The following is a 27,374-nucleotide window of genomic DNA, read 5'->3' as shown; positions in this document are numbered from 1 at the left end:
TATTTTTCTAAAGACTTGCCAAGATCATTAAGTAGATTTTTACTTGGTGGAAAATTTTGGCGTTATTATTTGATCACTTTAAGCAGAAAATGGAATATGTCATAAACTCTAAATTCTTAGACAAGAGCCAGTATGGAAACAGGAGTACCTACAGTGGCAAAGTTAATCAGAGTGCATAAGGCATTTATAGTAGCCAGTTGGCCCACAATGACCTGTGCCTTCTGGTCCTTTTGCTCCATTGTTGTCCCATCCCATGTTGAAAAGGTCTGATCTGTGTAACTAATAGGATATTATGGAAATGATGGAGTGTGACTTCCGTTGCTTAATTATAAAAGACATGTGGCTTCTTCCTTGCTTTCTCTTGGATCTCTTGCTGTGGAGGAAGCCAGCTGCCACGTTGTAAGGGCACTCAAGCAGCCCACGAAAAGCCCCCTGTGGCAAGGGACTGAGGCCACTTGTCAATAGCCATGTGAGTGTGCCATCTTGGAAGCAGATCCCCTGGCCCCAGTCAAGCCTTCAGATGACTGCAACCTTGACTAACATCTTGACTGCAACCTCATCAGAAACTCTGAGCCAAAACCGCCTGAGTGAGTCTCTTCTTTCTCCTCCTCCTCCTCCTCCTCCTCCTCCTCCTCCTCCCTTTTGTGTTTTTTTGAGACAGAGTCTCACTCTGCCACCCAGGCTGGAGTGTAGTGGCACAATCTTGGTTCACTGCAACATCCACCTCCTGGGTTCAAGCAATTCTCCTACCTCAGCCTCCTGAGTAGCTGGAACTACAGGTGTGTGCCACTATGCCTGGCTGATTTTTGTATTTTTAGTAGAGACAGGGTTTCACCATGTTGGCCAGACTGGTCTCGAACTCTTGACCTTAGGTGATTCACCCGCCTTGGCCTCCCAAGATTCTGGGATTATAGGCGTGAGCCACCGTGCCCAGCCTTTGAGTCACTTCTTGATTCCTTATCCTCAGAAACTTTGTGAGGTAATGGTTTTTATTTTAGGCTGCTAAGTTTTGGGGCAATTTGTTATGTGACAATAGACAACTGATAAAACATTTTGACAAAACCATCTCTTTCAAGCTGCATTTTCTGATAGCCACTGGCTCTAGCAGAACCCACAGCATCATGCCATGCTCTTGATTATTACGTTGGACTATATCTCTTAGGTGATATGTCATGGTTCACATCTTAAAGGAGGGGTGTCTTGTCCTTTGTATCGTCAGTACTTTGCAGAATGCCCTGTATTTGCTGTATGTGTGAATCAGAATGTGTAGAGGTAAATAAAGGACACCCGCATAGTTTAAGGACAGGTCAGGGTTTTAAACACAGCTTTGTCATTGACTTCATAGAATTCTCCTTGTCTTTCTCTGTTTTTATTTCCTCTCTTGTAAAGGAATACTATTTGTGTTATAAAAAACATGTATAATATATTGCTATATAGGGATATGTGCTTGTGCACATATGGACTATTTCAAGAGGGAGATAACTAGTCAATAGTGGGTACTTTTGGGGATATGTAGGGGAATGGGGTAAGAGGAAAACTTTCAAAAAACAGTGTATAAACCTTTTATATCTTTTGAATTTATTCCACCTACAGTGAAATAAGAGTATTGATCTGCGTCTCTCCTAAGGCAGGTCAAGGAGAAGCCCTAAGTTTAGTGAAGTATTTTAAATTTTTTGTCACTGGGGGTCTCTGCCTCTGCCTTGACCTTGACCTTCACCTTCTATCTGCTACCCAGGTCTGTGGCTTCTGCATCCATAGTAGCTCAGTCCCATCCTCTGACCTCCTTTCTCATAGCTGCTGCCCTGGTTCAGGCCTCATCAGCAGCCATCTCCCTATTTCCCCAACGCGGTTGTCCCCTTCTTACCGCACCCCGTGCCGCACGTTGGCCACCCCATAGCTCAGGCCCTCCCTCACCAGTCCCTGGTGGCTTCCCTCCAGTCACAGAATCCTGCCTGGTCTCCAAGGCCTGCACTCCACGACCTGGCTCCCAACTGCCTTTGCAACCCTGGCCCTCACTGTTGTCCCTGGTGCCAGCCACACTAAAGGATTCCCTGTCACCTCCACAGAAGAGTGTGCTCTATCACTCCGTATTAGCCACCTCTGGGCCTTTGCTTTGCAGTCCTGACCTGCAAGAAAGGACAGTCCTCACAACAGAGACTTATCTGACCCAAAATGTCAATCATGACTCAGAAACTGGGATCTATGTATATACAAGTGTGTGTGTGTGTGTGTGTGTGTGTGTGCGCGCGCGCGCGCTTGCTTCTCTTTTTACATAAATGACTGCTGTGCAACCCCAAGCCTAGTTGATTAGCAATAGATGGAGTGACTGAATACTTTTGACATACCACATCTCTGATCCCCAAGAATCCTCTCCTTGCAGTGGGGAAAAGAATCCTCCCAGGGCTGCATGTATTCCAGCCTCAGACTGTCTTTTCTGACCTGCTGTCCTGTGCTCTCCCACTGGATTCTCTGTGTATGCCCTAGTGGTCTCCCTGCTTGCTTTCTTCTGTCCCCTTGCTCGTATTAGCCTGTCTGTCCCTAACATCCTTCACCAGCCCCCGAACTTTGGTCTCTGCCATTTAAAATCCTGCCATCCTTCAGAGCTGAGCTCAGATGACATCTCCTTCTTGGGTCCACCCAGCAGCTGCTGTTCTTTCTCTTTGAATTCCCCAGGATCTTTTGTCCCTCGGGTGGCATGTATTGTGTTTTGCTTTGCCTGTAGTTGTTTGTTTGTTTACTCAACACATCAAGCATACGCGAAGTCTGGGGTGCGGAGATGGACAAGGTGGCCTCTGCTCTCAGCTCTTGCCCCAGCCTAGTGCCAGAGACAGACAAGAAAGCTGACGGCCAGTTCGGCGTGGGGCATGAGAAGTTGGCATACGACACAGAAAGCAGAAGTTCGGAAAAGGGTGACTTTGATCAGTGTAGGCAGGCTAGGGCCGGTTCCTAAGAGGGAGTGAGGCTTGGGTGAGTCTTGGGGGCAGGGGGAATTGGCAAGGTGACTTATGGGTGGGCAAGGACATTCTGGAACTTCTTGAACCAAAGCATGTCTTGTTCTCCTCTGAGACTTGAACACCTCTTTAGGGTAACCATTTTCCTTATCCATTTGTGTGCCTTTTATAGTTTTACCTTAGACAGCTAATAGTTTTGTTTGCGTTCGTGTATTTATTCATTCAACAAATATTCTTGAGTGCTTATTTACTTGAGGTAGTGGACTGATGTGAATGGATTTAGGCAAATAGTTGGTGGCAGATGGATTCAGTAGAAACCACCAGAGTAGTAGGTGGCCTCTGAAGTGATTAGATGTGGTTTAGTGAGTTTTAGCTACAGAGTAAATCATGTGTTCACAGTGACCACACGTTAGAATTCCGGAAATGTGGGCCCGAACAAGTCCAAGTTAGATGCAATGGAAAAATCCCTCTCTCCGAGTCATCACTAGGGAACAGAACTTGTTTGAGCCAGCATTATTAGTTTGGTTTCATGAAAGACAAAATAAAGGGCAAGGTGTTTGTTCCCCAGGGTGACTGCAGCAGTTTTCACAGTAATGAATAAAGTAATGCTGTTTTGTCAGCAGTGAGTAGGAGTTGGGGACTGGGAGAGGCTTGTTCCATTCCTCAGGAAATTCCAAAGTCATGGATGGGCCTTATCCTTGGGGAACTTACAGATGAAGGAGAGAATATGACCAAGCACACATATTTCTCCTTTTAACACGTCCCTTCTTTTTCTTTCTTTTTGTTTTATTTGTTAAATTTCTGCACATGTTTCTCAAGTGTGTGGTCCAGTGGGAAGAAATACTGGCAGTCTTTGGGTTTAGGGAAACACTGAGTCCACTTACAGTTAGAAATAAAAGGCTGGATGTGCTTCAAAGACTTTTTGGAATAAGACTAGGGACAAAGAAGTCAAGCAAATAAATGACTGAGTCCAGAGAAGGTGGCATTAGAGATAGATCTGAAAGCATTCAGGGAGATGTGGTGCAGGAGGATGTTCAAATCTTGTTTTTTCCATCCCTGAATTGTCCAAGAGCCCAAAGACATCTACTCTGCAAAGTGTTTGCTATATGATAGTGCAACGAAGACTTAGATGCTGGCAAACTTCGTTGGAAAACACTGGGTTCTTCATGTATTTGGAGCAAGAACAAAGGCATTAGTAAACTTTGGAAAATAGGCAGTGGGATTGTCCGATAGAGTCCATCTGGGGAAGTATTTTGAGCCAGCTGGGTTTATAACTATGACCCTGAACGTGAGTCCAGCATATGCCAAATCCAAAGGAAAGGTATGTTGTTTGGCCCCTCGTGCTCTTTGATTTACAGGACCTCTTTCTGCCTGGTCAAGGCATTTCATGTCTCTAAGCCTATAACTTTTTGTGAGAAGAAGCCTTCTATGGCTCCTTTGTTGCTTGGTTTCAGAGACACCGGGATGCCAGGCTCCTACCCTGTGTGCAGTGCTTCCTTCTCCCTGTCCCATTGTGAACTGTTTACCTTGCAGGCTGAACTCAGTGGCATTTCCCGTAGCTGTCTTAGTGACCCTTCGGGCCAGAAGCAGATGCCTGTGCTGTGTACCATGCCCCTCCTGCTGCTGAACTGGAGAGAAAACGTGGCTGGCAGGTGGTGAACTCTCTGGCTGATTCAGGCCCAGTGGAGAAGGAGGGTTAATAATTTACTTTGCTCCTATGTAGCCACTGGTGTTGACCTTGACAAAACACTAGTAGAAATTAGTTAGAACCTGGCCTGTCATTTAACTAACAGGATAGTATGGCCCCAAATTAACTTCTTGTTTTGAGGTTAATCCTGTCTCTGAGTTTACGGCTGACATTCCAGTACATCCGGCCCGGTTTGCATCCAGCAGCCAGGACCGTGGACTCATGGCGTTCATGGGGTTCACAAAGAGGGCACATCAAGTCAGGGGCCTGGCTCTCCACGGAGCTGCTCATTGTGGTAGGAGGCCAAAGGCCACAGTGATCAAGACTCGCTGTAGGAGAGGCGGCAGAACATCGTGTGGGCCTGCTAGATATTGCAGGTGAAGAGGCTCCCTGTCTCCCGTGCTTCTTTGGTTTTAAATTCACAGCTTTTGTTTCTTGAGAAGTTCCGAATCTTTTGCCTCTGGTGCCGCGAGAAGGTTCAACTGCTTAAACATCCTAAAGTCAATAGCACAGCTCCTTCTGGAAGGCACTTGAACTGGAGGGGGTCCTCTCACCGTAGACATTGCTGCCTCACTTCCCTGAAATAAAGCCTGCTCCAGAGAAATGATTGTTTGGTGGTGTGTTGTGGAAAGCTGTTAATAGTTTAAAAGTTCTCACTAGCTGCTAAATAGGCCTAGACTGTGAAAGGATACATGGTGACCCAAAGGTAGGTTCTTTTTTTGAGAGTCTTGCACTGTCACCCAGGCTGCAGTGTACTGGCATAATCATGGCTCAGTGTTGCCTTGACCTCCCAGGCTCAAGTCATCCTTCCAGCTCAGCCTCCCGAGTAGCTGGGACTACAAGTGAGTGCCACCACCTCTGACTATTTTTTGTATTTTTTTGTAGACATGGGGTTTTGCCATATTGCTCATGTTGGTATCAAACTCCTGGGCTCAAGTGGTTCTCCCACCTCTGCATCCCAAAGTGCTGGAATAGCAGGTGTGAGCCACAGCTCCTGGCCCAGATTCTTTACTTATTAGGGAGTATCCAAATTTATCTGTTTATTGATCTCTTAAGTAGAATCTGATTAATTCTCCATCAATAGCTAGCTGCAAAGCACTGCAGATGCCCACTTGCCACTCTCCTTCCCCCAGCCTTCCAGGAAGGTGCAAGGAGTTGTTTGAGGTGGTTCTGACATCCAGCTTTTGGGTCCCTGGTTTATTGCTTTTGCCAGTACATTGGCTGGCACGTTTATCCACCCAACAAATACACGCTCTGTAAATATGCGTGTACTTTTGGAGAAGGCCTTCGACTAGGATGAGGGTGTGGAGGATGGGAGTGAAAAACAGAGTAAGCCAGAAAAAGAGGACATGGAAAAGGAAGGGCAGAAGTTAGAGGGAAGAGGGCTGGGGACTGACTAGTGCCCAGCAATAGAAACAGTCAGCATTAGAAACGGGCAAAGGGGCTGGGCGTGATGGTTCACGCCTATAATCCTAGCACTTTGAGAGGCCAAGGCAGGCAGATCACCTGAGGTCAGGGGTTCGAGACCAGCCTGGCCAACATGGTGAAATCCCGTCTCTACTAAAAATACAAAAACTAGCTGGACATGGTGGCGCATGCTTGTAATCCTAACTAGTTGGGAGGCTGAGGCAGGAGAATCGCTTAAACCCAGTAGGTGGAGATTGCAGTGAGCTGAGATTATGCCACTGCACTTCAGCCTGGGTGATGGAACGAGACTCCTTCTCAAAAAACAAAAAAAACAAAGCAAAATGAAACAGGCAGAGGGACAGGTATGATGGGAATGAGGTACAGGGGAGGTAAGAAGGAGAAAGGTGCAAAGGGAGGGTCAGAAGATTGGAGGTGGCGTGGAGAAGAAGTGGGGAAGCTAGTAGCACCAAGAAGTGAAAGACGAGTTTCAGCTAAAGATCTAGAGGATAAAAGGGGAAAAGATGAGTCTGAAAGAAAGGTATGAGAGGGTGACAGCAAAGGATAGAGGAGAAGCCGTGAGCACATATTATGCCAGGTGGGATTTTTGCTCTAGGAATTTTGGCTCACGGTTATCCCAAAGAACTGTGGCAGCCAGTGTTGGTTTTATTGCAATATTAGCAGTATGTGGTTACTAAATAAGTGACTTTTGAAATAAAGTGTGAACTGTGAGACTCTAGAAGAGGATAAATGAAACTTTCGTCACCTGAGGTGGGTGTTTTTTATACCTCCTATTTCTAGGGTCTCTCTGTCCACAGCATTGAACATGGGTATGAAAAGCCAGGAACTCACACCTGTAATCTTAGCACTTTGGGAGGTCAAGGTGGGTGGATCACCTGAGGTCAGGAGTTTGAGACCAGCCTGACCAACATGGTGAAACCCCGTCTCTACTTAAAATACAGAGAAATTCTCTGCGTGTGGTGGTGCACATTTGTAATCCCAGCTATTTGGGGGGCTGAGGCAGGAGAATCTCTTGAACCCAGGAGGCAGAGGTTGCAATGAGCTGAGATCCTGCTGTTGCACTCCAGCCTGGACAACAGAGTGAGACTCGGTCTCAAAAACAGAAAAAGAAAGAAAATATGCATTGAATGTAATGCTTTAAAAAGTTACAACTGTCATTTGTCTGTGGGGGAAAATATCATAGTCCAGTTAGTTGTAGCTGTCTCTGGTGGTCTTTGGGCAGGAATTTGAAGAGATCATTGGAAAGACATCAGAAGAATTTAAATGACCCATATCCCATCTTTCAGAATGAGACTAATATTCATTAAAAAAAATTGTATGCTCTGGCTGAGAATTTATACAGCCTTCTAAAGAGGAGACAGGTATGCTTTTGGTCTCCAGTGATCAGTCTGTGAACTTGGGGCATTATTCATTGGATCTGGGACCTTCTTACTCTTACCAACTGATTTAGGCCATCCCCTTTCCTCTTGAAACCAACTTTGTTTGATATGTCATTGTAGATTTTCTATTATTTCCCCCAAATCATTCCTTAATGAACAGTATGCCTTAAATGCCTTCTCTTTGTATCCAGAAATTATTAGCTCAACCAATAAATAGTATGTTTGTTAGTCTAGCCAGTGCAGGAAAGACCTGAGTTTTTTTTTTTAAGATGGGCGAAGTTTACGAAAGAATTTTTAAGAAATCAAATGTTTTATTTTGAGATAATTATAAATTTATATGCAGTTGTAAAAAAAAACAGAGCTAGATCCCATATACCCTTTATCCCGTTTCCCCCAAATGTAATATATTGTGAACCATAGTACAATAGCATGACCAGGATACTGACATTGATACAACTGAGATACAGAACATTTACATCACTCCCCGCATTCTTCATGTTGTCCTTTTATAGCCATGCCATCTTCCTTCCTTTCCCTCACATCCCTCCTTAACCCAAGTACTATGCTTTTCTCTGTTTTTTAAATTTTACCATTTCCAGGATGAGATATATATAGATGGAATCATACAGAATGTAACCTTTTGGAATTGGCTTTTTTCACTCAGCATTGTTCTCTGGAGATTCCTCCAAGCTGCTGCATGTATCAACAGGTTCTTTCCTTTTTATTACTGAGTAGTATTCGATAGTATAGGTGTACCACAGTTTGTTCAACCATTCACTCATCGAAGGACTTACAGGATGTTTCTCATTTTGTGCTACTACAATAGAGCTTCTATGAACACAGCTTTTTGTGTGAATATGTTTTTATTTTTTGGGGGGATAAATATCTAGGAGTGTGAATGTGTTTTCATTTTTTTCTGGGATAAATATCTAGGAGTGCAATTGCTAGGTTGAATGGTAGTTACATGTTCAGCTTTTAAAGAACCTGCAAAACTACTCTCCAGAATGGCGATACCATTTTGCATTCCCACCAGCAATGTATGAGTGACCCAGTTTCTAGGAATTGTTCCCAGCATTTGGCATTGTCAATATGTTGTATTTTAGCCAATCTGATAGGTATATGTGATATAACATTGTGGTTTTATGCAGTTTTCTAATGACCAGTCGTGTTGAATGTCTTTTCATGTGTTCATTTGCCATGTATATCCTCTTTGGTGACATATCTATTCCTGTGTTTTGCCTATTTCCTAATTGGATTGTTTGGGGTTTTTTTGTTTGTTTGTTTTAAACTGTTGAGTTTTGGAAATTTTTTGTGTATTCTAGATATGAGCACTTTATCAAATATGTGGTTTGTAAAGACATACTTCCAATCTCTAGTAAAAAAAAAAAAAAAAAACCTTTTTAACAAGGTCTTTGAAAGGTAAAAGTCTTTAGTTTTGATGAAGTCCAATTTAGTTTTTTCTTCTATGGGTTGTGCTTTTGGTGTCAAGTCTAAGAATTATTTTCCTACCTTGGAGCCCAGATATTTTCTCCTGCGTTTTTGTTTTCTAAAGGTTTTGTAGTTTTACATTTTACATTTAAGTTCACAGTCCATTTTGAGTTAAATTTTGTGTAAGATGGAAGTTTAGTTTGAGGTTTATTTATTTTGCCTGTGAACATCCAGTTGCTCCAGCTCCATTTGTTGAGAGGGTTATTCTTCCTGCAATAATTGCTTTTGAACCTCTGTAAAAGTGGCTTGGGCATTTTTGTGTTAATTTCTGGGGTCTCTATTCTGTTTCACTGACCTGTGTGTCTGTCCCTCTACCAATATCACAGTCTTGATGACTGTGGCTGTATTATGTCTTAAAATCTGGTAGACTGAATGTTCCACTTTATTGTTTTTCAAAATTGTTTTAGCTATTCTAGTTACTTTACCTTTTCTTTTTTTCTTTTTTGAGATGAAGTTTCACTCTAGTCGCCAAGGCTGGAGCGCAATGGCACGATCTCTGCTTACTGCAACCTCTGTCTTCCGGGTTCAAGTGATTCTCCTGCCTCAGCCTCCCAAGTAGCTGGGATTACAGGCACCCGCCACCTCGCCTGGCTAATTTTTTTGTATTTTTAATAGACACGGGGCTTCACCATATTGGCCAGGCTGATCTCGAACTCCTGACCTCAGGTGGTCCGCCCACCTTGGCCTCCCACACTGCTGGGATTACAGGAGTGAGCCACCATGCCTGGCTTACCTTTTCATATAAATGTTAGAATAACCTTGTCTATATATAGAAATTTTGCTGAGATTTTGATAGGTTGAGTATGACTATGTTGAGTATTCCGGTCCATAAACATGGTCTAAGTAAATCTCCATTTATTTAGATGTTCACTGCTTTCATCATATGATTTTGTATTTTCTTTTTTTTTTTTTTTTTGAGATGGAGTCTCACTCTGTCGCCCGGGCTGGAGTGCAGTGGCCGGATCTCAGCTCACTGCAAGCTCCACCTCCCGGGTTTACGCCATTCTCCTGTCTCAGCCTCCTGAGTAGCTGGGACTACAGGCGCCCGCCACCTTGCCTGGCTAGTTTTTTGTATTTTTTAGTAGAGATGGGGTTTCACCGTGTTAGCCAGGATAGTCTTCATCTCCTGACCTCATGATCCGCCCGTCTCGGCCTCCCAAAGTGCTGGGATTACAAGCTTGAGCCACCGCGCCCGGCTGATTTTGTATTTTCAAGCATGTAAGTCCTGTATGTGTTGTGCTAGACTTATACCTAAGTGTTTAATGTTTTTGAGTGATTATAAATGGCATATTTTTACATTTTAGTATCCTTCTGTTCATTGCTAGTATACAGAAATGCAGTTGTATGTTTTTATTTATGTTTATTTTATATCAGGACCTTTATTTCTTTACCTTGCTGAAATCACATATTCTACAAAGTTTTGTGTGTGTGTGGGGGGGGGGGTAGATTCCTTGGGATTTTTTATGTAGACAGTCATGTCATCTGCAAACAGGGACAGTTTTATTTCTCGCTTTCTGATCCTTTCTAATTTATATACCTTTTGAGTCTTATTTCCTGCCTTATTAGGCAGGCTAGAAGCTCCAATACTGTGTTGAATCAGAGTGGTGAGAGCAGGTATCCTAGCCTTAGTCTCAGTCTTAGGGGGAGGTTTTCAGTTTCTTACTATTAAATATAATGTTAATTATAGATCTTTTGTGAATTGAATGCTCTTTAGTTGAGAATGTTCCTCTCGATTCATAATTTGTTTGGAGTTTAAAGAAAATTTAAATCATGGATGAGTTTTGTCAGATGCTTTGTCTGCATTTATTGATATGATAATGTGATTTTTCCCTCCTGATTTTAAAATATCAAACCAGCCTAGCATTCCTGGAATAAACTTCACTTGATCCTACTGTATCATTCTTTCATAAATTGCTGACTTTTATTTGCTTGTAGTTTGTTAAGGATTGTGTCTTTATTAATGAGATACATTGGCTTATAGTCCTTTTTTCATTTTTTCCTTTCTTTTAGGGTACTATTTGGATTTTGGTATTGAATAATACTGACATCATTAAATGAGTTGAGGAGGATTCCTTCCTCTTCTATTTTCTGGAAAAGATTGTGTAGAGTTGATGTTTATTCTTTTTTAAATGCTAGGTAGAATTCTCCAGTGAAACCAGTTAGACCTGGACATTTCTTTTGGGGGAGTTTTAAAATATGAATTCAATTTCCTTAATAGTTATGAGGCTATTCTAATTACTATATTTAATATTGCATAAGTTGTGGTAGTTTGTACTTTTTAAGTAATTGGTCCATTTCATCTTAGTTGTTAGATGTGTGTCGAGTTGTTTATAGATGTCTGCAGGGTCTATGGTAATATATCTTGTTTTATTTCTGATATTGGTAATTTGTATTTCATCTTTTTTTTGTTTGTCTTACCAGAAGTTTGTCAATCTTACTGATTTTTTTTTTTTTTTTTTAGCATTTGATTAGTGCTTTTTAGATTTTTTTATTTTTTGTTTTACTTTAAGTTCTGGGATACATGTGCTGAATGTGCAGGTTTGTTATATAGGTATACATGTGCCACAGTGGTTTGCTGCACCTATCAACCCATCATCTAGGTTTTAAGCCCCGCATGCATTAGGTATTACTGTCCTAATGCGCTTCCTCCCCTTACCTCTGAATCCACTGACAGGCCCCGGTGTGTGATGTTCCCCTCCCTGTGTCCCTGTGTTCTCATTGTTCAACTCCCACTTAGGAGCGAGAACATGCAGTGTTTGGTTTTCTGTTCCTGTGTTAGTTTGCTGAGGATGATGGTTTCCAGCTTCATCCATGTCCCTGCAAAGGACATGAATTCATTCTTTTAAAAGAATCAGTTTTTGATTTCATTGATTTTTTTTTTTTATGTTTTCAGTTTCATTGATTTCTGTTCTGCATTATTTCCTTCCTTCTGCTTGCTTTGGGTTTATATTGCTCTTCCATTTCCAGGTTCTTGAGGTAGGAGCTTCAATTATTGAATTCAGACTTTTCCTTTTTTCTAATATCAACATTTAATGCCATATATTTTATTTTAATTTCCATTCAGGTCAGTGTGTGTTTTAAAAAAAAATTTTCTTGAGGCTTGCTCTTTGACCCATGGATTATTTGGAAGTGTGTTGTTTAATTTCTAAGTGCTGGGGTATTTTCCTGTTGTCTAGTTCGAGTCCATTTTGGTTAGAAAACTAGTCCGTATGATTTCAGTCCTTTTACATTTGTTGAGGTTTGTTTTATGGCTCAGGATATAGTTTATCTTGGTATATATTCTTGAAAAGATTGTATATTTTGCTAGAAAGAGATTTCAGAAATGGTAAATATGAATCAACCTGAAGGATAAAAATAAGTGATTTTTTTTCCCTTTGGCAATAGAAATATTGTTACTGGTTGGACAAGTTATCTTTACTCACAGCCTGAGTTATACAAAAAATAGGAATACCTCCTTTTTGGTGGTTTACAAATCTAATTATATTTTCATGTTAAAAGTAAGCAGTGGAGGATATGTGAATTGTCGTATTATTTGCCACAGAGGTTTTTTTCCCATTCAAATTGTAATTTTGTGGAATTTTTTATTTTGTAGTTGCTTTAGTGAAAAGAAATGATAGAAAAAGATTGTTTTAAATGAAATTGAACAATGCATAAGAGTATAGGGTAGAAAAAATATATTTTGGATCATACTTTTGACAATACCTTTTTCCTCTCTTGCAGTACATTTGGAGGATCTTTTCAGATAGACGTACCTAGAATGTCCTGTGTGCCATTCTTTGATGGCAGCAGCACAGCCCTCTGGATGCTGATTTAAGAGGAATTTAGCCACCTGCCATTTCTTTCTTCTGGTGCCCCATCTCACTAACCTCTCCTAATAGTCTAGCATTAGCCTTCTAGAGAAATTCAAAGGTCTGCCAAGGTCAGTCAGCAAACCAGTCAAGGGCCAGGAAGTCAGGAATGTGTGAGTAGCTGAGTCAGGGGTCTGGAATCAGAAGTGAGGGTGAGTCAGGGGCAGGGCCAGGCTGACTCAGGCGAGCTGAGGTGGTGACCTGTGCAATCAGCTGCCTTCCTGGTGCTCCAGGGCAGGGGCAGGCTCACTATGCTGAGGCCTGAAACTTCACCTCTTTCAGGGATCAGCTAATAGATGTGGCCAAGGAACTGGGTCCCAGTCAACCTTCCCTGCCTCTCCTGTGTTAGGTCACCTGTCAGAAAAATGTTAACCAAATTTTAGGGCCACATGACTTTGTTTCTCTTTGTGGAAATGGGAATGATATCACTGCAAAGAGTCAGGAAAGAGGTCGTGGAGGGAAAGGAAGAGCGGGGCAAATAAATCAGCGAGAAAGAGAGAAACAGGGGTGGAAAGCCAGACAGATACTGGGCGCTTCTGCAAAAATTGTAAACTGTTCTTATCACCAAGTCTGGTCCCTTCTGTCACTCAGATGAGTCTGTCCAGTCTTCCTCTCTTATTCCCAATATTTTAGCCTTTTAGCTGGAGTCCTACCACACAGCTGTGGATTGATTGGAGAGAATGAGTGAGAACAGCCTGTCAAGGGTGACCTTCAGCTTTTACATTAGGTGACTGGGTGAATATTGGAGGCATTGAGGAGGACCAGAGGAGGTCCATGTCTTGGAGTGGTAAGTGGGATGAAGACTTCCATTCTGTGCATGTTGAATCTGACCGTGTTGAGTTTGAGGCATCTGTGGGATACCCGAAGAGGGGTGTCTGGCACAAAAGAAAGGCTAGCCTGGAGCTACTGATTTTGGTTGGGCCCAACAGGTGCTTGCAATAGTTGCATGCTCCTAAGGCAGAGGCTGTTTGCATTCTGTCTTTGTTTTATATTTCCACTGGGAGTGCTGTTTTAGAACTTCTTACAGACGTCACAATAATTGTAGACCTGTCCCTACCAGCCATGCTTGAGGTATTATGTAGATAATCTACTTTGCTGCTAGTTTTCCCAGCCCGGTTCAACTATTTCCTGATGCAAGTGAAGCTTTTAAGTGGACAAACTTAAAATACCTTTATCACCAGTGCAACCACACTAAACTGTAATTGCCCAGCAACTAGAAATACTGGAATTAGACACTTTATTGTATGTGCGCATTTTGATGGAGGGAAGAGATGAGTATTTGCAAATTCATATTATTATGAAGAACAAGAGTATTTCTCCTTGGGAGATGTGTTTTTCCAAGATGATAAATGAGTTCCAGAGAACAACTTTTTCTTTCTTTTCTTGAGCTTATTCAACTTTTTTTTAAAGCTTATTTTGACTTGAGCCAACATTACTTATTTTCAGGTATACAGAGCCAAAAAAAAAGTTAAAGAGGAGGATTGGCTTATTGTTGTTATTCTAGGCAGAAGCGATACTTAGTGGGAACATTTGGCCAGGACTAATATACTGGGTTAGGATACGTATTTTTCTCAAAAGCATTTTGAGGCATTCTTTAGGGTTGGCATTCTCTGATATTGGTAATAATATTAGTATCATTGGTTGCTACCAAAGGAATCTATATACTCAGATTTTCCTTTTGTTCAGATTATTTTACATTTTAAAAAGGTCCATGTTGAGGCAGATATTTATACAGAATCAAGTGATTGGAATTGTGATTAGTTGCTAGCTTTGCAGATTATGCTGTTACTGAGAACATTGCCTTTACTGGTTTTTAACTTCTCTTAATGTGCAGATCTGCAAAACAGAGTTGCTGTAAAAGTTCAAATGCTGCCAGATAGGCTAAGTGAGGAGAAGAAAACCTTTAGATTACCTCTCTCAAAGAGGGTCACCAATATTCTACAGTCTCTGGATATAGTTTTTGAGTATACAGAGGGTACGAGGTTTTGCATGAACGGATGTTTTCATTTCTTTGGCCTGTATACCTGGGAGTAGAGTTGCTGGGTCATAAAATAACCGAGGAACTCCCAAAATGTTTTCCAAAGTGACAGAACCATTTCCCATTCCCCTAGTTATGCCTGAGGGTCCTCATTTCTCCACATCCTCTCCCACACTTGTTATTATCTGCCTTTTTTGTGATAGCCATCTTTGTGGGTGTGAAATGGTATTTCATTGTGGTTTTGATTTGCATTTCTCTGATAACGAATGATATCAAGTATCTTTTCATGTGCTTATTGGCCATTTGTATGTCTTCTTTGGAGAACTATCTGTTCAGATTCTCTGCCTATTTTAAAGTTGGGTTGTCTTTTTATTATTGAGTTGTAATGGTTCTTTATATATTCTGGATACCAGTCTCTTAGTACATATTTAATTTGCGAAATTTTTCTCCCCTCTTCGGATTGTCTTTTCACTTTTTAAATGCTATCCTTTGAAGTGCAAAGATGTTTAATTTTCATGATGTCCAGTTTATCTACTTTTTTTCTTTCGGTACTTGTATCATATCTAAGAAACCATCCCCTCATCCAAGGTCATGAAGACCTTCTCTTCTGCAGTCGAGTGAGAAGTGAGCAGAGTGGGTGTAGGGACTGCTTCTCCCAGAGGGGGTGCAAGAGAGAAGGCTTAGCCATGTCATCCTTGATTAGAAGGGTGATCAGCACTGAGAAAGCCAAAGGGTACACTGGTCCCTACAGTCAAGCTGTGTTAGTTGACAGGATCATTGACGTTTCAGGAGAGCTAGGCATGAACCTTTCGAGTGCACAGCTTGTGCCAAGGGTAGGTAACAGAAGAAGCTAAACAGGCCCTTAAGAACGTGGGTGATATTTTGAAAGCTGCAGGCTGTGACTTCACTAATGTGGTGAAAACAACTGTTTGGCTAGCTGACACAAATGACTTCAGGGCTGTCAGTGTAATCTACAAACAGTGTTTTAAGAGTGGTTTTTCTACTAGAGCTGCTTACCATGTTGCTGCTTTGCCCAAAGGAGGCCGGGTTGAAATGGAAGCAGTAGCTGTTCAAGGACCTCTCAAAACAGCCTGACTAAAAGTGGGCCCAGTGCTGTCTAGTTCGGAATTTTTAACGTTTTAATTGTCACAGTTGATGTAACATCTTAATTAACATCTTGATTTTTATAATTGAGAAAAGTGTAAGTTTGACTAAAGTATCCAAAGTTATGGAAATACTGTATAATAGAACTAAACATGAATTGAAGATTAGATGATGAATCCAGTTACTGATGTTACAAATTACACTTATGCACACCCATGTCACTGAATGTACGGAAGAGATACTCATTACATAGTTACTCAAATAACAGGGAAATAACATGTAGGAAAGATGAGTTATTGTTCCTGAGAAATAATCAAGAGCCTACCTAATTCCAATAAATTTAGTGTTGTCACATATTTAGTTGTGTCGGTTATGTGATTCTGGTAATTCTGCTTTTACTAGTTTAAAAATCAAAATATTTAAATTTGAATGGTAGGGGTAAAGAAATAGAAAATGGACCGAAACTTTATGTAGATAATATTTTTCTAATGGATAGAAAATAGACATGCAGATTTAAGATTTACTCTTTTTCTAAGAATTTGATAGCTTTAGCTCTTACATTTAAGTCTATGACTCATTTTGAATTAAATTTTGAACATAGTGTGAGGTAGGAGTCTATTTTACTGTTTTGCATGTAATATTAGTTGTCTCATCACCGTTTGTTGAAGAGATGATTCTTGCATCACTGAATTGTCTTAGCACTATTCTGTTCCTCTTAAGTTTTATTTTCCAGGCTCCCTACCATTCAAGTTGTTTCTCAGACATTAGTTTTGGTGCCGAAGCTTGGATATTAAAGCATCTACTCAAGAGAGACTGTTTAGACTAGAAGCAACTGAGATACTACTAACTAGTAAGTTCAAGTTAGGGTTACTGCCATTGTAAGTAGGTGAGAGGTTGTGAGAGAAATTAGAGAGATTGTGAGGAAAATTAAGCTGTTATTAGAAAAATAAAAAGAGTAGTGTTTTCTCTGGATATCTGGAGGTCGGGGAAGCATATTTTCAGCGTTGCTTTGTGTGCAGCCTTGCTGATGGTAACTTGGTTACCTGGAGAGATTTCGTGACAGACACAATATCTCTACTGTAGACTGGACTTTTACACATGCACAACAGTAGTTACTTGAAATAGTGAAAAAAATGAAAATAAGCAATAAAAATCAGGAGTTCTCATAGTGGCTGTGTGACCTCAGGCAACTGCTCCAACCTTGTTTTATCTTATGTTAAATGGGGATACTGAATTTATGACCTCTGTCCCTCTCTGGCATTAAAGTTCTGTGATGTTGATGCATTTGAAGATGATGTTAACATGGCCAGGCTTTGATGTTTAGAAACCACATTATGAAAACCTACCTAGCAGTGCCAGAAAGTAAGGAAGTGTTCCAAACACACACACACACACACACACACACACACACACACACACACACACACACACATGCTCACATCGATGAAGTATGGCAGAGGGACACAGGAGCCAAATACAGAAGCTGCCAGTGGCCAAAGTCACAAAATAAGGTAATATTGGATTATAACCCCCAAATAAAATAAATGCATGTGGGTTCTTACTGATATAACAAGTAACTGAATACATAAATGGGGAATAATAGAGGAATCTACCTTCTGGAAGAGTTCCAAGTAATTTATTTAGATATGTTGCCTTCAAGTAGGTAGGGACTCACTCCCCACTCTTGAAGTTGGGCTGCACATAGTGAATTCCTTCCAGAGTGTACAGGATGAAGTGGGGGAGAAAAGAGTCACTTTTGCTGGCGGGTTGGGGAGTCACTGGAGAAACCCGACAAACATTATGTCAGCCAGGTGATCAATTTCAGCATCAATCACATTGATAGTATATATACCCTTGATAGGATATGCTGATAATGACACTTTACCTTTGTGGTCTTTCTACCCCAAACATCAGACAAATTCCAATTGAGGAACATCCTGCGAATATGCCTTGCCCAGTACTCCTCAAACTGTTAACAGTCATCAAAACCAGGGAAAGTCTGAGGAGCCGTCACAGCCAAGAGGAGCCTGAGGAGCTATGATGACTAAATGTGATGTGGTGTCCTGAATGGGATCAAGAGTCAGAAAAGGACGTTAGGTAAAAACTAAGGAAAGCTGAATACAGTATGGACTTTGGTTAATAACAAGAGATCAGGATTAGTTCATTCATTATGACACACATACCATGTTCGTGTGAGATGCAGTAACAGGGGGAAGCCGAGTATGGGATGAAAGGGAATTTTGTATTATTTTAGCAGTTTTTCTATAATCTAAAGCTTTTATTAAGATAATTTTTCATTTAAAAAAACCTACCCGGGGGAATATTCTAACACCCAGTTTGGTGCCTCTTCTGTGAAGTCATCCTCAAGCAGCCTCCTTCCCACAGTGCCACTGCTTTCTCCGCGGCACCACTTGCATCTCTGTTCTGCCACTGGCACTGCAGTTAACTTCTGCTCTTGTCTGCCCTGCAAGGCTGTAAGCTCCTCATTCATCTTTATGCACAGCTTCTGGCACACAGGAGGCACTCACATGTTTGTTAGCTGATACAATGAAGGAATGAGCCCCAGAACATGTATTTCCTGAATCCACCACATGTACCAGTTTTTGCTCTGAGTTCCTAAACTCAAAGATGCTCACATTGTAGCTAAGAGGCAGGATAGTAATGGGATCATGATGCCCATGATGTAGGAAGAACAGATGAATCTGCATTATAGAAGAGTTCCAAATAATTTAGGAAGATAAAGGAATGCCTATTCTGTCTACTTTAGAGAACAGCGTAAGGTTTGCAATGAGAATGTGTCAGAAAAGTGCTTTAAAAATATGTTTATCCCAAGAAAGATGCAAACAGTACTAGGACCAACTCCCTTCCTCCTCCACCTTCACTCCCCACCAACTCACTTCCGGATATTTCCAGTCAGAGACTTTATTTCTTCATTTAAGGCTTTTACTTTTTGAAATCCTCCGGTATGATGACTTATCTGGAGGCATACACTTAATTTATCAACTAAAGCCTTCGGTTTCTCACACTGGTGAAGGCAGAACCTGGAGACCTGCCTATAGGAGGCACTTCTTAAGGGAGGTGAGAGGATCTGATCGATTCAGTGATCCCAGAAATTGAGGTTGAAAAGATGAGGTGGGCCTAACTTGATTCGTTTCCTCCAAGGCAGCACCCGCATTTCAGGATTACACTGCAATCCTCCCTAATAGCGCAGGGCACAGATTAAGGAGGGCTAGGTTTTCATTTGCAAGGAAACTTTGTGAGCAATAGATCTGCAACTTTGTTTATACATTGACGTTTTCCATAGGTTGAATCTGAGAATACTCACAAAAGCACATAGAGTAAAATAAAAAAGTTATTTCTAAAAGATCATAGAAAATATAAATTTAAATAGATTCAATTCTGGGGATAGTGAGGACAAATAGAACCCAGCCATGTAGTCCAATAATCTTGAAGGTGAATTAGAGGTGTAGTCCTGAGACTTCTGGCAAAGTGAAAAAGGAAACACGATTACCTTCATGATTTTTGTTGTCCATAAGGAAAAAAAAAACCCCAAAACATTTCCTCAGGGGAATTAAAGCTTCCCTTAACATATAACTCTGGAATTAAAGCTTCTCTTGACATATAATTCTGGAAGTTATACCTAAGTTTCCTTGCTAGCCTGGGGACCTGGGGACCCCATTAGCAGAGAGAGGAGGTAGATGCTGAGATCCAGGCATGTACACTGTCACCGGTACATGCCTCAGGCCCACACATCACCAAGGGAGAAACAAATCATTGTCCCAGAGTCTTGAACAGGCCCTCAGGTATGGGCATTTTATTTCCAGATTTTACTTCCTTACTGTGAAGTATGAGATAACATCTGTCCTTCTGTACGTAGGATAAGGGGACAAGTCTAAATGTGAGTATATGAGTATATGAGTATTATTCTGAGGTCTGGTTTGAAGCCAGGAGTTAACAAGATAAAGAACACAATAAATACATTAGACCAGAATTAACACTTTAAATAGTGAGTTTATGATTTCAGATTTGCAGTGAAGTTAATGCTGGTAAAGTTGAATCATATTGATACTCTTACCTTTCTTTTGAAAATATTAAAATTTGAGTAAAAGCTAAAGAAGATGATCCATGGAAGTCTGCAGTCATTCAGAATCACTCCAATCGTTGTGCTCTCTTCTTTTGACAGGGTTACTAGGCAAGGAGATTGGGGCCACAGACAGATTTTGGAGGAGCTTTCTAGTGATGGATGACAGAACTCCTGGTCCTGTCCTGTTAACTTGTTTTTCATGACATAAAGATACAGAAATCATGCTTATCAAGGTTGTACGTGACCCAAAGCAGGCAGAGAGAGCCCAAGTACAAAATGCAGACCCAAGATACCCAATGATCTCAATGGTCAGAAACAGGAGATTAAAAATCAACTTGATTAAACTGAAAAGAGATATATGATATCTCCTGTTTCTTTTGCTTTCATTTTTGGGATTAACTAGAGAATGAAGACCCTTGAGTTACTGGACTTTTGGGTGATCATAAGCTCCACTCCCTGGCAGCAGCATAGATACACTCATGCGTATAAGTAAGCATGCTATCAAGTTCTAGAAACCTCCGAAGTACCATTTAGTGGATTCGGTGAGATTGCATATTCTCAAATTCAATGCTCTTCTTTCCATCTGCTATGGTTATTATAGGTGCTCAGTTACTTTCCACAATCAGAGGTTTTCAACAAATAACAAGTAGTTACGGAGCTCCAATTGTGTATATGACCTTGGTCAAGGCACTGGAGCTAAGGAGATAAGCAAGACGTAGTCCAGATCCCCAAGAGACCTAGGCATCTCTCCTAAATATATGTAGATGAGGGATGGATTCACGTACCACATTTGTAACCCACAGTACCTAGAAGAATGAGATGGACAATAAGTACTCAGAGAGAGATGTGAAAACACTAATGTGGGGTATAAACCTGAAAATCACTTAAAAAATGAATCTGCAAAGCAAGGGATGTAGGCTCCAAAGACTTATCATTTTTATATGCCTGTGCTCTTGCCATTTAAAAAGCTTTTTACATTTATAGGTTCATCTAGTGACTTACTGTTCTCAAGGCATAGCCATCAAATGAATATTTGTAACTGGATAGTGTGTAAGTGGGGAGAGGTTGAGAAGGATCTGTATTCTGAAATGGAGGCCAAAAAGCTTTGTTTATGATGGAAGTACAGAGGTGGAGTTCTCGTTCTCTTCTGTGTGTCTCTAGGACCTTGCTGTGGTTCTGCTGAAATCCAGGCTGTGAAAGAGTCCGCCTCTGCCACCACCCTTTTTCTTTGTTCCTGTTTTTTCTCCTCTGCACCTGGATTCAGCATTTACCACCCTTAATTTATGAGCAACTTATAATGAACTACTCATATGTGATTAGGCCATTAAAAATAGAAGTAGAAAACGTAAAAGCAGGAGGAGGGATGGATTTTATTTTGGGAATCGGCCCAATCCCATGAACTGTCTGTTCTTTCTGTTTGGGGCTACATGGTCCTGATTCTTCATTTTAGACTAATTGCAAACTGGTGTGCATTACATTTTCCATCCCAGAACAACTGGATTATGGCTTTCTGTTCATTCCTGAACTCCAGCCACTTGTGATGGTGCACAGTGTTCAGCTGGCATCTCATCCAGCAGATTTTGGCCAAGGGTGTTCCCTGGAAACTCGAGTGTCTAGGCATGAGCTCAGACACTGGCGCGTTTGCCATCCCTCTAAATGTCTCCATGTGCTTCATGTATAATTCTAACTGGAAAGCCAAAAGGTAGCTCCTCTTCTCTGCATGCAATAGCTTTCTCGTCACTCCTGTCTGAGGGATTTATCACTCATTCCTTGTATGACAGGAACCGTGAAGGTTGTTGTCATCACCTCTACTGGAAATGGCTTGAAGGAAGGTCTTTTAAAAATCTTTCTTTACAGCCTTCTGGGGGCTTTATAGGGTAGAGGATCAGTTCATATAACTTGGCTATACCCTGTGGGTCCTTAAACCATGATGCTTCCTGTCGTTTCTACAGGAAGCATTTCCTGTGAAATCTCTGAAATAGCTTTCATGTGTAACTTAGAAACCAGCTGTCAGCAACTCATTTGCGTAGTATCATCAGTATCCTTCTTGCTTTCTCAGTCAGCTCATTTACCACCATGCCTTCCAGTTGGTGTTGGTCTCATTACCAGCATCCTCATGGATTGTAAGATGCAGTGACTCTGGAACCTTTTGCCAGCTCTCAGACCTTGAGGTGGCTTTGAGCTGTCTTGTGGGAAGGCCTCCCTTCTGGGTCAAGTATTCTTCATGGTTACTACCAGTTTGTTTCTTTAAAATCAAACTTCTTGTAAAACGTGAATTTCTGGTTTTATACCTGCGATGATTCAAAAATAGCCTTCGTATGCCCTTTTGACCTAGGAACACCATTAAGGAGAGAAAGAAAGGATGACAGTAAATAATCAGCCCTAGGGACTCTACATCTGGGAAAATACGAAGGTATAGCCACTCTACTGTTTTCAAGCTCTACATATGAGAGCACTGATGAACAATTTTGGGAAGGCACTTATAAGCACCAAGGAAGGATATTAAATGAATCCACATTGTCTTGGGAGGTGTTCCACGTGATTTGGAGTGTGACCAGCCCCATTTTCCCTGATGTAGATAGACTTTAATAAAGCATTAGGTCCCAGTTCCAGTGTAAATTTTGTTAGTATCACGAGAAGGCCAAGAGAATTGGGAAGACATCTATTTTCATATGAAAGCATAACTTTGGAAGCACATAAAGCAACTAATTGACAAGAAAAACGACAGCATATTCCCAGAAGGCCAAGAATGTCTTGGCAATCCAGATAAATGCTGTTTGTAAAAGCAAAACTGATAACCAGGAATGACTGTGGAATGGAGCCTCATGAAGTCCGAGATAAGATAAATGAGTGAAAGGCAGGAGGAGGGAAGTATGTGTTTCCAGGGAAAATGTTCACAGGGTTATTCTAAAGCTCAGTTAGAGAGGCTTACCAAGGCGACAAATACGTTTAAAAAAAAAACAAACCCAAATAGCCTTAGTTCCTCCTTGTAGGGCCTTAAAACCAAAACGTGACTATTTCTAAGAAAATCATGATAATTTTTAACAGAATTACCTACTGAGAAGATCAAGAGTTGTGCTTGACCTGATATTTGGGTCGAGCCCTGCCTTCTACTCTAGGGGTCCCCAACCCCAGGCCATGGACCGGTATAGGTCTGTGACCTGTTAGGGACCAGGAGTATGAACCCTATTATGAACTGTGCATGCAGGGATCTAGGTTGCATTCTCGTTATGAGAATCTATAGTAACTAATGCCTGATGATCTGAGATGGAATGGTTTAATCCTGAAACCATCCCTCCCCTCAACGCCCCCATCCATGGAAAAATTGTCTTCCACGAAACTGGTCTCTGGTGCCAAAAAGGCTAGGGACCGCTGCTCTACTCCATTCCAAGTCTGTCTTGTAAAGGAATGATCAAGAAAGGTTGGTGGCCTTTAGCTAGTAGTTGGGGTGTTAGACGGTTTATTGTAGAGGATGAGAGCATGAGCCCCAGAGTCAGACTCACATCGAATCCTGGTTGTGTGCCTTGAGTCAGGCCACTTCACTGGTTGGAGCCCCTGTTTCCTAATCAATAAAATGAGGATAATCACATAGCCCAGCACACAGAGCACAGAGAGGGTGAAATGAGCCCGTACATTCAAGACTTGGTAGCACGGTGTCTGGCCACCAACAGGTGAGAGGGGAGAAGGGCCAGGGGCCACGCACAGCAACTAGTCTGTGGTTGCTGAGTCTGGCAACGCTGAGAAGGGTGGCAGTTGCATCCCTGTTCTGTGGAAGCAGCACTTCAGCAATCCAAACAGAGCAGCAGACCCCAGGAATGGGAGTCTGACACCCCCGAGGCCCCACATCCTACTGTGTCTGGTGGTATGGGGATGGCTGGGGAGTGATATCCCAGTTGGTGCAGTCCAAGGATCTTCTGGCAGGTCCCTGTAAGTGCCTGGTGCATCTGGTGACTTCAAACAAAGGGCACCAGTAATAGCGTTGGTCCAACAGGAAAGAAGGCCTTTGGCAAGAGGGCCTCTTTGTTTGCTTCTGTGTGTGTGCACCTTGTCTGCCCTGACAGGCGGAACTCACTGTTTGTTTTGTGGAACAAAGAACAGTCCTGGTTAGATTGGAGTGGGAACTGGGGGCAGGTGGGGGGAGCAGGGTGGGGCAGGTGGTGGCAGGGTTCCTGTTGTGACAGCACACTCCAGGAGAAGCATCTGGCATGCGTCTCTTGGCCTCAGCAGGGGAAAAAGAATAAAGACACATTCTCATGCTTCAACTTTGATCCCGTGAAGTAAAAGTCTGCAGACAAGGGTCTTGAGTGGCCTGAACCTCTTCACTCTCGGCTTCTTATTTAGCATAAATAGGAAAATTATTGGAGCTAGCTGCTTACCACAGAATGAGGTGAAAGAGAGGGCTACGGTTTCCAGAAATGTAACAATTCCACAGGAATGGAGGGTGTGGGTGAGCCAGGCAGAGGGGCAGGCCCTGCAGAATCTGGAAATGGTGGCCTCACATTTCCAGGCCACAGGAGCCGAGCATGTATGCTGTGCAGCGGAGATGCGGGCTTGCACCCATGCACACACAGGCGGCGGCCTGTAGGAGTCCTGCAGGGAGGAAGCCCAGCCATTGTACAGGGAGGCATTTCCTTCTCACATTAGTGGACACTTCCATTTTCCTGGTGCCCTCAATGTTGTGCTAAGAAGAGTGTAAAAGACATTCTCTGTACCCTTGAGGATCAGAGGTGGGGATGGTCTAGATAGAAAACAGAATCGAGCAGAAAGCAGCCAGCCTTAGCGGGGTTCCACACTGTGGCATGTACTGTTTTCTTCCACCTGCACTGCCTTTCCCTTCCCTCTGTGTGTGGCACCAAGACTCTGCAGCTTTACCCATCTCACCCAAGTAGAGTTAAGGCTCTCTCACTTCCTCTTTGTAGCACTGGGTTCCTGTCTCCACTATAAAATACATAGTCTTGTGTTGTGCTTTCTTTTTTCACATCAGTTGCTCATACTTACGTTGATGGTTGAAACTTTTTATTTTCTTTGGAGACAGGGTCTCATTCTGTTGCTCAGGCTAGAGTGCAGTAGCTTGATCATGGCTCACTGCAGCCTCAATCTCCTGGGCTCAAGTGATTCTCCCACCTCAGCCTCCCAAGGAGCTGGGACTATAGGCATGTACCACCATGCCCAGCGAATTCTTTGTACTTTTTGTAATGATAGGGTTTTGCCATGTTGCTCAGGCTGGTCTCAAACCCCTGGGCTTAAGTGATCCATCCACCTTGGCCTCTCAAAGTGCTGAGATTACAGGTATGAGCCCCTGTGCCTGACCTGGTTGTGTTTTTTTTTTTTTGTTTTTTTGTTTTTTTTGAGTATTTCCTTGTGGTCAGACACTGTATGAAGCCTATGAGCAAAAATGGATGCATGCTGTCTATCCTAAAAAGTTTACAGTCTAGTAGAAGAAAATGTAAGAAAAAAATCATACAAGTAAATAAAAATTGTACCCATGATAAGGCCTATGGAAGAGAGGGGCTAGGATTTGACCTCATTTGGGTGGTCAGGGACCATTTCCTTGAGGAGGTGAGGATTGGTAGAGAGGAGGCAGAGTCTTGAGGCAGACGTGCAGAGGCCCTGGGGTGGAAGGAAGTATGGTAAAGGAGGAATTTTTTTTTTTTTTTTAAGCCAGTGGAAGGATGGGGTGGGTGAGGAGGAGGAGTGTGGCATGAGATGGGGCTGGAAGGGTAGGTAGACGATATAGACATTGGGGACTGAATTAAGGAGGTTCGTTGTTTATTTTTGCTTTTATCCTTAAGAGCACAAGAAGGCCACTGAAGCGTTTGGTAGAGGGTGACATGACCTGATTTGGGACTCAAAATAATTTCTCCTGCCCCAGTGTGTGGGGATGGATTGGAAAGGGCAGAAGAGGGGATGTGGGCAGACCAGCTTGGAGGGTCTTGCTGTTGCCTGGGAAGGAAACGTTGGCAGCTTGGAGTTGCATGGCAGTGGTAGAGTTGGAGAAAGGAAGGAAGAGCTGAGATAAATTTGGGAGCTCATGAAATAAAGTTAATGGCTTTTTGGTTTTGGTGTGTTTTTTTTTTTTTTTTTTTTTTTTGAGACAGGGTCTCGCTGTGTCGCCCAGGCTGGAATGCAGGGATGTGATCTCAGCTCACTGCAACCTCTGGCTTCCAGGTTCAAGTGATTCTCCTGCCTCAGCCTCCTGAGTAGCTGGGATTACATGCCTGTGCCACCACACCTGGCTAATTTTTGTATTTTTAGTACAGATAGGGTTTCGCCGTATTGGCCAGGCTGGTCTCAAACTCCTGACCTCAAGTGATCTGCCTGCCTTGGCCTCCCAAAGTGCTGGGATTACAGGCATGAGCCACCATACCTGGCCTAAATGGCTTTTCTTATTATGTAACTTCTCAGAGCCTTTAATATGTGGGTTAATGTAAATTGTGATTCTCTGAGAAAGGACTTGACCATCAGAATTTTCTACAATATGACCAGGCTACAAATCTTTTTTTCAAAGAATCTTCCACAATGCTTTTATTCCATAGCATACTTCTGGGGAAATACTGCGTTATATAATTGCTTCTTTTTGGGGTACTTTCCACAGAGAGTTGTAGATACTATACCAAGGTCTGTAATTAGAAATGGGTCTGACCCAGTACAAAGAGGAATGTGTTTGACACAGGGTTTGAGCTGAAGCCTTGGGCAGATCAGACGGAATAGGTAGACTGAATTCAGTTTAGGAAGGTTTGGAGGCCAGGCTGAGGGGAGTTTGGATGCATTTTGTTGTGTGTCGGGAGTCGTTCTGGGCTCTGAGCTGTGTCATGGCGGAAGTGCCATCTTGGCTAGGTCATTCTGGAAGATGCCTGGTAAACGGGTTGGGTGGTGAGGTGTGTATTGGAGTTGGGCAGCCTGGCTTTCTAGCAGTGAGTGGATGAGAACCCCGGCGTGGGGAGTGGGAATGGAGAGTGCATCTTTGGGGTTGAGAAGGAAGTATGAGATGTTTTCTTTCACACCCTTTTCTTTGGTGGTTGGCCACTGGCAGCAGCTGAAAACACGAGAGGCTTTTCTGTGTTTTTCTGAGGCCAGATAAGCATAAGGACGCCCTTGGAGCCCATGGGTTCCCACGCACCACTGGCAGAGAAGCCGCGTGTTGGCAAGGGCGCTGCCATTGTCAGGGAGTGGGAGAGGAATTACTTAGGTTAATAGATGAAGCCTGAGGAAGGGGTTAAGTTGGCATCAAGGCCATCAACTTCCCGCCATGGCTGAGATTTCACTGTGTGACTTTGAACAGGCCACTTAACCTCTCCAGGCCCCAGTTTGCTCATCTGGAAAATGAGAGGCTAGAACAAACATCAGGCCCCTCCTGAGCTGGAATTCCAGCCGTCTTGGAGAACTCAACATTGTTAATTAGGGCAATCATTTATCAGGGTCAGTAAGAG

General features: G+C 42.4%; 1 protein-coding gene and 1 pseudogene across 5 annotated transcripts in view; both read left to right on the top strand.

Annotated features, from left to right (window-relative positions):
• Window positions 1-27,374, top strand: part of CGNL1 (cingulin like 1) — a 184,353-nt gene that overhangs the window by 102,014 nt on the left and 54,965 nt on the right. The window lies entirely within an intron of this gene.
• LOC117070597 lies at window positions 15,443-15,851 on the top strand (annotated as a pseudogene).

This window comes from Trachypithecus francoisi, unplaced genomic scaffold (assembly GCF_009764315.1).
Source record: "Trachypithecus francoisi isolate TF-2019V2 unplaced genomic scaffold, Tfra_2.0 Lachesis_group3, whole genome shotgun sequence".
Lineage (NCBI taxonomy): Eukaryota > Metazoa > Chordata > Mammalia > Primates > Cercopithecidae > Trachypithecus > Trachypithecus francoisi.
Note: the sequence above shows the minus strand (reverse complement) of the source record. Positions and strands in the feature narration are given on the sequence as shown.